Consider the following 15,307-nt stretch of genomic DNA (forward strand, 5'->3'; position numbering starts at 1 on the left):
TAAAATTTGATAAAACACCATAAAAGCATGTTACAGAGCTTCACATGCAGACTGAGCCCCTTCACTCTCAGTTTGTACCAGTAAAAACATGTTACAGAGCTTCACATGCAGACTGAGCCCCCTCACTCTCAGTTTGTATCGTAAAAACATGTTACAGAGCTTCACATGCAGACTGAGCCCCCTCACTCTCAGTTTGTACCGTAAAAGCAAATATGTTTTGACTGAGCCTCCTCACTCTCAGTCGAACTGAGCCTCCTCACTCTCAGTTTGTATCAGTAAGAATGGATACTTGATACGTATGGTAGGGGACGTTACTATACCCAGAGCAGAGGTATAGTATCTGTGAACCCTAAACACAGATGGCGACTTAACTTCCCATACGTGTACACAAGTATCTAATGCTAACTGATACATAATGTCATGTTTTTCATTTTCAGTCACTGAAAATAATTTTTAAATGTAACAACTAAAAGAATAACAAAATCCTTGAATCCAAGTTGCCTGTGTTAAGAAGTGAAATAACTTTTCTATACAAGATATCTAGTTTTGATATCCTTGATGGTTTTTGTAAGGATTGGATAAGATGTTGCATTCCAGTAAATACAGTACAGTGTGACAGCAACTCAACTAAAGAGTAAAACCAGAAAGATATGACTTGCCTCATTGACACTCATACCTGACACATATTCTTATATCTATTTAATAATGAAGTTTTTTATATGGTAAGCTGTTTTACTATTTATTTGAATTTCAAGATATCTCATATAATTAATAAGATATCTTATTTATTATATACGATATCGCATATAACAAATAAGATATCTTATATACGATATCTCATATAATAAATAAGATATCTCATATAGCAAATATGATATCTTATATAATATGTTTTTTCTAAGATATCTTATGTGATATAGAAGATATTAGATATCTTATACAGTTTATAAGATATCCTATATAGTATATAAGATGTACTTTATCTCCTAGTTTATTAGATATCTTATAAATATCTTTTATATAAGATATCTTATAAATTAAATATGATATCTCATTATCTATATGAGGTATCTCATAAACTATATATGATATCACATGAACTATATAAGATATCTAATGAATTATGTAAGATATCTAATGAACTATATAAGATATCTTTTTAACTATTTGAGATAACTTATAACTACATAAAATATCTTATAAAGTGAATGAGATATCTTATGAAGTTAAAGAGATATCTAATAAAGTTAACGAGATATCTTTAATATCTCAAATGCTTTTCTTTATAAGATATCTTATAAATTATAGAAGATATCTTTTATAATATAGAAGATATCCTAGATATCTTATAAATTGTATAAGATATCTATATATATATTATAAGATATCTTATGTAATTTATAAGATATCTTATAAAGTATATAAGATATCTTATATAAAATATGTTTATGTAGTAATCTCTCTTTTGCTTTGAATCCATGATACACTATATATGTATACATTATCTTTGATCATTGGCATTTATTTTAAGGATAGTTGTCTCATTGGCAATTCTACCATATATCATTTTTTTTTAATATGACTGAGAGATAAATGTAGTCTTTGTGTGAATAACCAGTGCATTGAGTTGTACGTTCAGACTAAAAATAAACTTGTTAATTTCAAGAATTAGTATATAAGAATTTATTTTGTAATAAGTTTCAAGAAAGAAAAAATAATTTACCGGTATGTTGTTTTTGTATATTTAAGATGCAAAACATTTTCATAATTCATTTAAATAAGCAAAAATTCTTCAATCCATACTCAGAATTTACTGTTTTAAACAAATTCTACTGAAATCTAAAGAAGGCAGTACAAGTTCTTCAAGTCTTTAAACATGTTAAATGCATACACATGTTGCCACAGCCTTCCTTGTAAGTCTTCATATGAAAAATACCACATTTGGGTCATACAAATGTTAGTCCAGATAACATCCATGTAGTCTTTGAATTATTTGATAATTGTCTCATTTCTGTTTAGGCTTCACTTCTAATACAACTCGTCAACTGACTTTATTCAATGATGACGTGCTGACTACTCCTCTTCAAACATAATAGCTTGTTCTGAACTTCTCTCAACATACTGAAAAGTAAAAATAACATTTATTATTCCTGAAGTATTCTTGACCTATAATGGTTTACTTTTATAAATTGTTATTTGGATGGAGAGTTATCTCATTGGCACTCATACCACACCTTCCTATACATTTTGTTTGAGTTAAATCAGCCATTCATATGACAAGTTTAGTTTGATAAATTTTGAATTGGTAAATTTTTATAAAAAAAGATGTGGTTTGATTGCCAATGAGACAACTCTCAACAAGAGACCAAATGACACTGAAATTAACAACTGTAGTATAAGTCACAGTATGGCCTTCAACAATAAGCAAAGCTCATACCACATGGTCAGCTATAAACAGGTTACAGCTCCAAAATGTTCATTGTAAAACAATTCAAACAAGAAAACTAATGGCCTATATATATAGCTAATATAAGTACAAAATAAGGAACAAAAAACAAATACATGAGACAGCCACAAATAACTACCACTGAATTACAGTCTCCTGAATTGGGACAGACACAATCATACATATTATGGTAGGGTTAAGCATGTTAGGGGATGCCCAATCCTCCCCTTACCTTGGACTGGTGTCAATGTCAGATAAATCCAAAAGGGAATAAGGGAGAGGCCAAAGGTTAAAAAATTTGTGTACATAGGAACTAGACAAAATAATAAAAATATATTATAAAAATTGTAAGAGTTTCTTTCACCTACTTTTGCTGAAAGTCACAAGCTCAACAAACAAAAAAAAATAAAAAAATCCTCCAAGTTTGGTAAAAATCCAGGAAGATTTATGAATCTTATAAATGTGTTAAAAACTTGAACTGCAGACTTTATGAAATATAAACTAGAAGAAAAATTAACAGGAAATAATTTTTTTTCAAAATTCTCTTCTACTAAGATCATGAAGATACTAATTTTCTATCATAAATTATTTTTAAGCTTCTGTCCATGTTTAGTAGACATCCAGGTTAAAATCATGAATTAGGATTAACAAATAGGAATACTTTTGGAAAATACATATTAAGTATTAAACTATATATATAGCTAGGTAATTTTGGAATAACAAGTCAACCCGGCACTACAAATAAACAGTACAAAGAAGGATAACTCTGTTCATTTTATATGACATTATCAACAAAAAAAATGCCAGCTTTAAAAACTATAGTTTAACATGTTTTGGATTAAAAAAAAAATCAAAATGTAAAAATGTCTGATATGTGGCTTGGTGGAGAAAGAAACAGAAATACGTCAACGGAGAAAGAATATCGGGGAAACTGAAAGTGACATAAGAAAATGGTTTCACCATTATTTTCAGATAAAACCTGTTAACCAGAATACGTGAATGATAGCTTTGCTGATGAATACATTCCTGATATGCCATTTACCGTAGTACATATATATAATTAAATTTACAGAATTGGCTCAATTAGATGATCATTTTATTGGCACAAATGATACATTCATACAGTCTTTTTTAAATGAAATGGCGCTGAGGTAGTATTGGCACAAATGAGTTCATTTTTGGTGCAAAACGGTATATTCTACCAATATAGATCCCCTTAAACTGACACAATCACAAGTTGTCTCATTGGCATTCATATCACATCTTCCTATATCTTCAATCAGGAACTAATATCAGGGATGATTCCAGGTGTTTTCAAATGGGTCCCTTGACTATAAAAATTGGGAATTTTCATGCAATTGGGATTTTTTTTCCAGCATAAAATCTATGATGAATTGACACTATTTTCCTGTAAAAACGGAAAATGTATCAAGTTTTACCTATATTTATATATACAATGACTGCTGTTAGAAGTTGTAACATATTTTGAATAATCCTTATGGAGCTACTCAGCGGGTTATCAAATAATAGTATATAAATATATTATGATTACCAGATGAAATTCTGACATTGGATTGGGACGGGTAAAACTAAAGTTGTTACACGTACATGAAGTTTATTGTACTTCTATTAGTAGTTTGCATCTTAGCTATGGTAACCTTTTTACATATATAGCAAATAAAAAAATCCATTGGGTAATTTTAAACAACTAGTCATCTTTATAAATTGACATTGCTTGAAATTAATTTCAAATTGGACTAGCACATAAGTTCTGTTGAATTCACGAAAGCATTTACAATGGTTTAAGTCATATTTTGGCAAGATATTTTTTGGCAATTTTGTTGCTGATAAAATTATATGGGAGGTTGTCATAGTTTTACCCTAGGTGTAATCCTAAGGAACAATAAAATTTAAACATTGAACCATGATAATTTGTTTTCAAATTTTAATTGTTTGGATGATTTCCACTATTCATATCATTTTCATCTAGACTACAAAAGAAAGAGTAAATTCTGTATTTATTTAATATTAATTAAGTTTAATTCTCCATGAAGAAACAATATTTTTTTCTGTGCCCAATAGCATTGTATCTTCTTAAAATACTAACCCGAACCTCAACCCCGAAACATTTATATTTAAATACTTAATTTATATTTTTCATAAATATATTTGATAACGAGTTCTGTTAATCGATCTGCTTTTACGATAGTCCAAGATTACTCTGACGTCCAATGGCTGTTTAGCCAGACAAGCTGGTCACATGGCCCAGCCTGCTGGCTAAACAACCGTTGGATGTCAGAGTAATATCGGACTACTTTTACGAGATCGGCGCACATTAAAATCAAAGGTATTGTCAAAATTAATAAGTTTTGCTCCCTGCCAAGGTCTGCTCACAGGGGCTTGTAACAAGCCCCTGTGGTCTGCTTTTACGAGACCCATTTTAGCAAAAAGCATCTGTAATCGACCTGCTGGGCGATCTGCTTTTACGAGATCGAATAGTCTCCCATGTAAATTTTTTTTGTCAAATTTATGATATTCTAACTATAAGGTCTCACTCTGCTTTACAATTATGAGAACAAAGGTATTGAAAAATTTCTCTTAAACTTTTGAAAGAAAACTTGCTCATTTACCTTATCTTAACAATCTTCAGTTGACATTATTCTTATTCGGCTTTTAACACGCTTTGACGAGAAATGCGAAAATTGTAATTGCCTAAGTCAAAAACGGAAAAATTTCCGGATTTTTAAAAAAACCTTTCAATTGGGAATTTATTTTCACCCATTTTTTTCGGGGCCGCTAAAGGAATCGAGAGGCGCTTAGAGGGCCACTAAGCAGCCCTAAACTATATAGTAGAATCATCCCTGAATATAATTGTTGACACCAACAATTGCGGTCTTGCATTTTGGCTTTTCAAGTCCAGATATTAAACAGAATACAAAACTTACCATGTATGAGGTACAATTGTCCTATATACACAAAACTGTGAAAACCCTGGATGTGGTACTACATCATGTACAATCTTGGAACAGTCTGGTTCAATATCTGCAATAAAAAACATTATCATAACTGTTGTGGGTAAGAGTTTCAGTTTGATCAATTTATAATAACAAATATGTCTTAACGTAAAAGTTAATAATCAAATCAAATCAAATCAAATATTTTATTGTCATATAAACTTTACAGTTTGTGACCATGGCCAACATATATTAATACAATAAACACAATAAACATATATACATACATATTAAACATACACAATAACAACAGCCTTAAAATTTATAACAAACAAACTGTTAAGAGTCCCCTGCCCTCAGTTCTAATGACTTTTTCAAGAAGGATCCTAACTTATTTGTTTGTAAAGACGATGATGGATTTAGTAAATAATGATTTTTTTTCTTTTTCATTTCTTAGTTTTATTATATTCACAATAGAGTAAAAAATGTTTCTCATCCTTTAGTATTTTACATTTATGGCAAGGTCGTTCCTCTCTTGGGATTTTAAAATATCTCCCCTTTTATATCACTTATTCTAAATTTAGTGATTAATCTCCTTATCTGAAAACTAGATGTATTTAGATAAGATTCTAGTTTGTAATCTTTTTTAAGTTTTTTATAAAGTAAAAATTTACTTTTATCATCAATGTTTTGAAATTTTGTTTGAATTAAATCTTCATTTCTATTTTTCATTTTTAACTTTATATCGTTTTTTATTTTATTTACATCTTTTATGTCCTTACAAGTAGAAAGAATATTAAGGTCAACATTAGTCTCTTTAACAATATTTTTTGCATATGTATACCATGAGTAAGTTCCTGTCAAGTCTAGAGACTGTGCTAGAGAAAAAGCTTCCTTTAACAATGGATTAATATTATTTTATATAGTCTAGCTAAATATAAAAGGGTTTTTGTTTTGATAAAACATTCTATAGGCAATCTTCCTAATTCAACTCTTGCTCCTAAATTTGTTTTTTTTCGTCAGCTCTAAAGTACTTTGTGATAAATTTCCATTACAGTTTATCAACATTCCCAAAAATGAATATTCTGTTACACTCTCTATGGCTTTATTCTCATAGTAAATATGTGATGTTTCACTATTATGTTTTGACTGACTAAAATCATGGATTTAGTTTTGTTTGTATTCAAAGAGAGTTGCCATTTGTTACAATATAATTTAACATTATTTAAACTCTTTAGTAGACCCTCTTTTGATTCTGACAGGATTAAAAGATCATCCGCAAAGAGAAGGACTTACCTTTAATTGGTCAGTGAATTGTATCTCAAATAAGGTATAACTCATCATTTGACATAATGAGGTATAAAGGCATTTTTTATCCACAAAAAAAACATTAATAAATATTGAATGAAAACAGGGCAATTTGACTCTATTAGGGTACAAACTCAAGGCATACTTGACGGTCAGACCTGATACCAGAAATGTTGGAACATGACTTCTTATATTTCTCCGCCATTGATGTAATTGATTCACAAAACTCGTCAATTCAATAGTTATTCCTGACATGTTTAATCTTTAAAATATTTGGAATCTTTTATTTTGACCATTTATGCAATAAAATCATATCAGACCATATCAGTTATATGTTACAATTTGAGATATTGCAAATGTCATAAAAGAAAACTTACCCTTTGTTTTAAATTAAAGATATCTATAAAATATGAGTAAAAACTATATCAGCACCCCTCAGTTCAAGATATAAGCAAATTTTAACCAAGACAATAGAATTTCCCTCCAAAAAAAAGACATCTGACTAAATGAACCAATCATTATAAAGAAGAGAGACTTGTCATACCCCAAACTTGTAAAACCTAAGAGGTTATAACAAACCTAACTCATTGATCCATGAAGATAATCACTAGTGCATGACTTGAAACTACTCACTAAGTAATTTAGGATTAAAAATATTAACTCATCAGATATATTATTTAGAATATTGTTAAAGAATTTATAATTGTTATATAATTACCTCCACTAGTCTGTCTATAAGTTTATTTCATGTTTACTGGAAGTTTTGCAAGTTTCATGTGATATGGGGTAATCTGAATCTTAACAAAAAATCAAATATAATTTTCAAAATTTCTATTATATGGAAGTGCAGAAATATTGCATACAAGTGTTATGTAATACCAAAAGATTATGGATATGTTGATAATTTTAATAGCCTATTAGTCCAGAGCCGTAAATTACATAGAGGCATGTAGGCAGTTGCCTCCTATTGCAAACCGAGAAAAAAAAGAGAAAACATGAAGAAAAAAACACTGAAAAAAAACAAACAAATGGTTAAAATCATGCTTTATTTTAATAGTACTGGTTGTTACTCTTACGCCTATTAAAGAGGTTGGGTAAAAATATTCGATAGAGCAAGCATTCAAACGTAATGTCATGCAATTAAAACATGGAACAGGTGAACAATGACAGAAAGCAGATCGTGTAATCTCTCTGTGCAACACATACATCTACATAGAAGTCACAATGATTATGTTGCAATATTGAATGCATATAAGTGCTAAAGAATTGGGATTCGACCAGGCATAGAAAAATCCCTTTAGCATTTGACAAAGCCTAACCGAATAAAACTTTCAGTGTAAACAAACTGTGTTACGCTATAATAATTTTAATTTGATAATTAAAGTTTTGATTAGTATGCACTTTCATTTTAAGGTTTGAAAATTGTGTCTCTGAAATGAAGTGAAATAGCTCCATTTGGAAAGCCAAAAAAACCTGATAAACCATCAAAATAGATATTCAACTTCAGGGGGGATTTCATTTTAAGTACGCAAATTGGTTCCCTAAAACTTAGCCTATCTTACTTTGGATAATAAATATTTTCAATATATTATCATATATATTCCTAGTCCAAATAATTATGACGTTTGGCAAGGCTATTTTTAATTTTTTTCTGGGACGAAGGCGTCCCAAAAAAAAAAAAAAATAGCCTTGCCAGACGTCATAATTATTTGGACTAATATATTCCAGACGCTATTTTTTTGAAATATTACATAAATTTAACAAGAGGTGAATTCTGGGGAAGTACATTGCATTTTCTGCATAAAAAGGTCCACAAAATGTTTCGCATCGCGTCCTCAACTGCCTCCCCTTATAGGGAAGGCAATTTACGGCCCTGTTAGTATACATGTACAGTAGTATCTTGAAAACACTGCTGCTCACAAAGTTGGCAAGTTATAATTGAACTCAGAAATTGTGTTTCTATTCCTTTCTTTTCTTTTATAGTATAGAAGTATTAAACATACATGTACAACTTCAAAAGCTAAAATCATCCAGAACTAGCAAGCTCTCTCTGTTTAAATTTCTTTTCATGCCTTGTTTATCCAAAGTTCTATTCGTGTTGTGTCGGCTCTGTTTTTGTCTGCCATATATTCAAAGTGCCATTTGATCTGAGACTACTATAACACGTGTAGTAGTCGCAGCATTTGATGAACTAATGGGAGATAACTCTATGTGAGAAGCACTTCCAGAGTGGAGTGGGGGTCAGGATGGGGTAGGGCACCACTTTTTAGGAGTTTGAATGTGCTTTTACATCTTACACCTGATCACACCTCTCTTGGAACATTTCTATATGCACTCATATGGTCTTTATTATGAAGTTTAAAACAGATAGAAGATGTAATGTACAAAAGTAACAGAAGCTCATTTATGTAGTCAGGTGCGGATCCAGCCTTTTAAAAAAAGGGGGGTCCAACTATATGTCCCTATTCAAATGCATTGATCGGCAAAAAAGGGGGGTCCAACCCCCGGACCCCCCTGGATCTGCCAATGGTAGTACTGAACAGGTAGATGTTTTCTATGAACACTAAAATTTGGATCTCTTTTATTCACAGAAGCACCAATTATTTTCTATGTTAACTTCTAGTTTGACCTCATCTAATATAATGTTTTAATGTACAGTTGAAGTTGAAGGTATATTATTTTTTAAGTTCAATAAAATATGGATAAATTACTAGTAATCTACTGTACATTAGCACTGAGCAAGATCTCTTTTACTACAGTAACAGTAATTAGCTGTTTTCTTTGTTCGGTAATAGCTGGAACTTTTAATTTAAAGTAACATTTCTATGAATACACCTTATAACATTTGTCCACATTTACAGGACATCACAGAGGTTCCAATAAAAGAGAAAATGTCTGAAGTCCCAATGGAAAAGTGATAGATTTGTGACGTCAATAGTGCAAGTGCTAAACAGAAATAAGTGGTTGTTGTTTGTTGCTGTGTAACATACATTGTATGTCTTACATTGTTTGGAACATTAAGGGAAATCACACTATTTAAACTACTAATAATAATTCATTAAAATTTCGCATTTAGACAGATCATACTTATTTCAATATTTTAGGCGAAATAAAAATTGGGGTCACCGATGTTGTTTTCGAGATATGACGTCATCAAAAAGTAAAGAATTGCGTTATACCGTAATATAGAAATAGCACTTAAAATTTTTAAAAGAAGGCAAAATTATTGAAAAACGATGTTTAACTGGTTTAACTAAAACAGTCAATTGTAACTTTTATCTTATACACATTTATTTTTCTCACTTTCCTTATTTTTTAAGGCCTTTTCAGTGGCGGATTCAGGGGGGGGGGGGCGTAGAGGGCGTACGCCCCCCCCCCCCCCCTTTGCTCGGACTTTTTTTTTTTTTTTTGTAAAATTGTTTATCAGACTAGACTTCGTGAACTTTGCCAAATCCCGAGTATTCAATTTTTATACGACAATTTTTCGGTGGTATTTACGGATTGTCAAAGTCATGTGATTTGCTATGGTGGAGTTGACCAGTGCGTTGAAAAAACGGCACACGGTCATTTTGAAATTAAAATTACAGTAAAAAACATTGCTTAGGCTGAGGATGTCATGACAATCAGGAAACCTTCAAAGCAACACAGGATTGAGCAAGAACGTATTTACTTCTATTTCGCTATTCCACCAATCAGAAAGTAATAGTAAATACTCTATAGAGGCTATTGCACTCTCATAAAAAGAAAGTTCCACAATATTATTTACCTACGAAAACATGTTTAACCCCAAATGCACCAGCTTATTTTATAAATATCAAAGTTGAATAATGACCCCTGTCACCACGCCGCATTTTTGCGCTTGTTCCAAGTCAGGAGCCTGTGGCCTTTGTTAGTCTTGTATTATTTTATTTTTAGTTTCTTGTGTACAATTTGGAAATTAGTATGGCGTTCATTATCACTGAACTATATTTGTTAAGGGACCAGCTGAAGGACGCCTCCAGGTGCGGAAATTTCTCGCTACATTGAACACCTGTTCGTGACCTTCTGCTGTTGTTTTTCTGTGGTCGGGTTGTTGTCTCTTTGACACATTCCCCATTTCCATTCTCAATTTTAGTATAAGCTCTAGAAAATTTTCAAGTCTCAGGTACGAACTATTTGATTTGTGGAGACAGTCTTAGATATTTGAGAGAGAAAAATTGACTCCGATTCTTGCCTTAAACAAAAATTCTGAACCGTGTCTGGATTGAAAACAATAGTCTTGTCCAGTTTTTTGCTATTAAAAACGAAAATTTCCAACAAAATTATTTAGCATGAAATGAACATGATAAAAAAACGGGCGTAGTTTTTTTTGTGGCCGGGGTTCGCGTGTCTGACTTGAATGTCTGTTTCGCCGGACTTATATATATTGAATACTTTGTAACCTGCCTACTGGGTGTGACCTTTATGTCTCCATTTGTCGACCATCATTCTAAATTCGTTGTCATTTCAGACACTTTCGTTATCTTTGGGGGATTTGGAACCCCTCACTTCGGTTCTCTAAGTTATGTTGGGTGAAAGATATCAATCAGACATTTTGATAAAAACTGCTTGTTTGTCTTTTTTAACTCGTGTTGGTCGTATTGTAAATTTCATCGAATGTCCATGTCCATAAAAAATGTCCAACCCTTACACTTTTAATACAGCAACTATAAAATATATATGCCCCAAGCCAGGAACCGTTTAAATTGTGCATATTACACTTATTTTATGTTTTTTAGCCGAAAAAAGGTCCCAAAATTTTTTCGCCTCGCTCCGCTCGGCGAAATTTAAAATCTTCGCCCCCCCTTTCCAAAATCCTGGATCCGCCCCTGCTTTTTACATTTCCCGCCATTTTTAAGTGCCGTTTATTATAGATTTTTCTTGAAATAAAAAAAAATCTACTAATGTTTTTTCCTTCAAACTTCTGCATTAGTTGCAGCTTCAGGGGAAATTTTAAAAGCATTAATAAAAAAGGGGGGTCACCGATTATTTAAATCCGCTACACTGGAAATAATCTTATTATCATTTTTTGGCGGGAATTATAACTTTTTCTCCTAATGTTATGGAACGACGTTGCTAGCATAGCCGCATTTCTTGCAATGCTTGGAACTATTGGGTAAAAATCATATATTTTTTTTTATATCATAATATTTTTTAAGGTATTTTGATTATTCATTATTAAACATTCAATAACAGTTTATTGAAAAGTAATTGTCAAAGTTGGAGTCATCTAAATTTTTTAATGCATTTGTTGTATAGGAAAAACTAATGTGTGCCTCATGCTGTATTAAAGAATTAATTTACGGCTTGCAGATTTAGAATCTTCTACTTCGGAAGATTGAGGGTATCTGGGCTGAAAAGTAACACGTTCCAGTTAGACTACAAACAGAATAAATTCGCTAACTTGTCCATTGCACCGGGAAGATATTAAAACCCGAATTGCCGTTTTTAAAAACCCACAATATCGGCACTTTAAAAAAGAAAAAGAAGCTTTCAATGACACCGTTTTCGGAAGAAATTTAGAATTGGCTAACATTTCTGTTATTACACAATGCTCCATAATCGACACAAATTAAGTTCGAGTTTCAGTTTTATTTTGATTTCGAATAGTTTTTCCAGTAAGATTTCTAGTTTAAGCTCGAGTTACACATTAAAAACTTCTTGAGTTATACTGTTAGATAGAGTAAAAATTCTGGTAAGAGTTTAAATTTTGCGATCCGATGAAATTAAGAGTAAGAATGTGGTTTCTTTTTTCTGTTGGTGCACCTCTTTTTGTTTGAATGCATATTCTTTTATCACATTTATCTTTCATTGTCACAGTGGTGAATGCACCCATTTTTGCTGCCAATACTGATTAATGAGGCGTGGGAGCAGGACCTTTTTCGGGACGTCGGCATCAAGTGTTTTTAAGCTCGGGATTTCGGAATTGACCCTTTCGGGATCCTGGATTTCTTTTTTCAATGTTCGGGATGTATGGAGGTTTTTTTTTAATCCTGGACCTCGGGATTTCATGTTTTTAAGCTCGGGATTTCGGGATCAGGACCCCTCTGAACCCCCCCCCCCCCACCCCCACCCCCTCATTAATGATAGTTAATTTGAAAATAATTAATTGAATTTGTGTGCCAATATTTAAGCACTCTCTGATATATCATGTTGGCTATTTTTGTTTTAAGAACCAAAAAATAAAGAGTAAACAAAAAATGGATGTCCTTTTCAGTCACGGTCTCCGACAATATACTTTTATCACTGTCGACAGTGATCACATTGAGTGATCTAATCTCGAACCTACATCTGAACTTTTATTACTATTTAATAACTTTTTTACCATTGTTTGCTTTTTTTTTGCAAAACTTTCAGTGGCAAATATTACATGAACATCAGCACAAAACATTTGTCTATATGGATGGAATATTCTTTCACTAGACGGACCATTAATGTGTTTGTTACAGTTAAGCAGTACGCTGTAAGACATGTGTATATCTCTACATAAAGACATGCGTGTGTGTGTGTTAAATATTTCTCTTGTTGGAGACTGGTAAGGGATGACATCAAAAGTTCAATGAAGGATAAAAAAACTTAATTCACATAGTTTTTTCACTGACCCCCCCCCCCCTCTTAACTTAATTTGGGAAAAACTGATTTACCAATAGGTATATATGTAAAATCGATTTTAGATTAACAAAACTTGCAGCAATGTTGACCCCCCCCCCCCCCCCCCCCCCCAAACTATTTGATTTAAGTTTTTTTTATCCTACATCGATCTTTTGATGTCGTCCCTAAAGCCAATGTAAAGTACGTGTTGAATTATTATACGCCCGGTTACGGGACGTATTATGGTAAACATCTGTCCGTCCGTCCGTCGTCAACATGTCGGACATTAACTCAAAAACGCTTTGATAAATTGTTTACATCTGTTGATGTAAATACCCTTTTGATTTTCATAAATTTCTAATATGACATTAAGAAGTAATGAATCTTTCTGAAATTGTACCACAAGGTTCCATATCACAAATGAAAGGCTAAAATTGATTTAAAGGGTACATGTAATTGCTCAAAACGTTCAGGAATTAGGGGCCACAAACAATAAAATTGAGAATGGAAATGGGGAATGTATCAAAGAGACAACAACCCAACCATAGAAAAAAAACCAGCAGAAGGTCACCAACAGGTCTTCAATGTAGCGAGAAATTCCAGCATGCACCTGGAGGCGGCCTTCAGCTGGCCCCTAAACAAATTTATACTAGTTCAGTGATAATGAACGCCATACTAATTTCCAAATTGTGCACAAGAAACTAAAATTAAAATAATACAAGACGATTAAAGGCCAAAGGCTCCTGACTTGGGACAGGCGCAAAAATGCGGCGGGGTTAAACATGTTTGTGAGATCTCAACCCTCCCCTATACCTCTAGCCAATGTAGAAAAGTAAAAATTACTAAATTACTATTAATAATTTTACAATAACCTGTGTTACTGATTTATCTAAAATTGAACTACAAAAGGTTCCATACCACACAGGGAAGGCTGGGATTGAGTTTGGTGGTAATTACTCCAAAAGGGGAGGGAGTGGTGTTTCATTTTTTTTTTGCAAAATTTTCGAAATATCTCGAAAAGAAATCTCCAATTGCACAGTATTGCACAATAGATTTTTAATACCTTTGGCCACATTTATTTTGTGTCAGAAACCTATAGTATGTCAAAAATTGTATCACAATCCAAATTTAGACCGTATCAAACTTTAATATTGTATCCAAGCTTGCCCCAACTGTTTAGGGTTCAGAGGCGTTAGATATCAAAAGAACATTTGGGAAAGATGGACGACACTTAGATCATTTCTGTCGTCACATGTGAAATAAATAACGATTTCAAATAGGACTTCACACATTTATGTCCAGTGGCAAGTTTAATGCATATTCAGAACTAGAACATATGAATTTGACTCTGCTTTATAAAAACCCGACAGGCTGAACCGGATAAATACTTATATGAAATGAGATGATTGATTAATTATTTATACATGTAGTATATCTAAGACTATAAAAGTTATGACGTTGCATGCATGTGATATGAGAAAACTGTAAGTTGAAATTCCGATTGCTATAGCAACTAAAAAATTAAAAACTACTTCAGATGACTATTATAAATATTTGCCAAATGTATAGCCGTCGTAGATCAGCGGAATATAACGACTGAATTATTCGGGTTAATTTTATCTAAAGGGCCTAGAGGAAGCAGTAACTGAATACTGCTCAAAAAATAAATATGAGTGTGAAAATACGACTGGTTGCCATGGTAACGGACACTCTATTTTTTTTTATTGTATATCATTGTAAAATCCACTGAACATAGAAAATGATAGTGCAAAGTTCAGGTTAAAGTTTTTGGTCAAGTTATTTTTTGATAAAGTTACATCAACTTGAAACTTAGTACACATGTTCCCTATGATATGATCTTTGTAATTAAAATTCCAAATTATAAGTTTGACCAATTTCTGAACATAGAAAATGATAGTGCGAGTGGGGCATCCGTGTACTAAGGACACATTCTTGTTCAAAACTCAAATGCATGTATGTATTTCCTCAC

Source organism: Mytilus trossulus, chromosome 13 (assembly GCF_036588685.1).
Source record: "Mytilus trossulus isolate FHL-02 chromosome 13, PNRI_Mtr1.1.1.hap1, whole genome shotgun sequence".
Taxonomy (NCBI): domain Eukaryota; kingdom Metazoa; phylum Mollusca; class Bivalvia; order Mytilida; family Mytilidae; genus Mytilus; species Mytilus trossulus.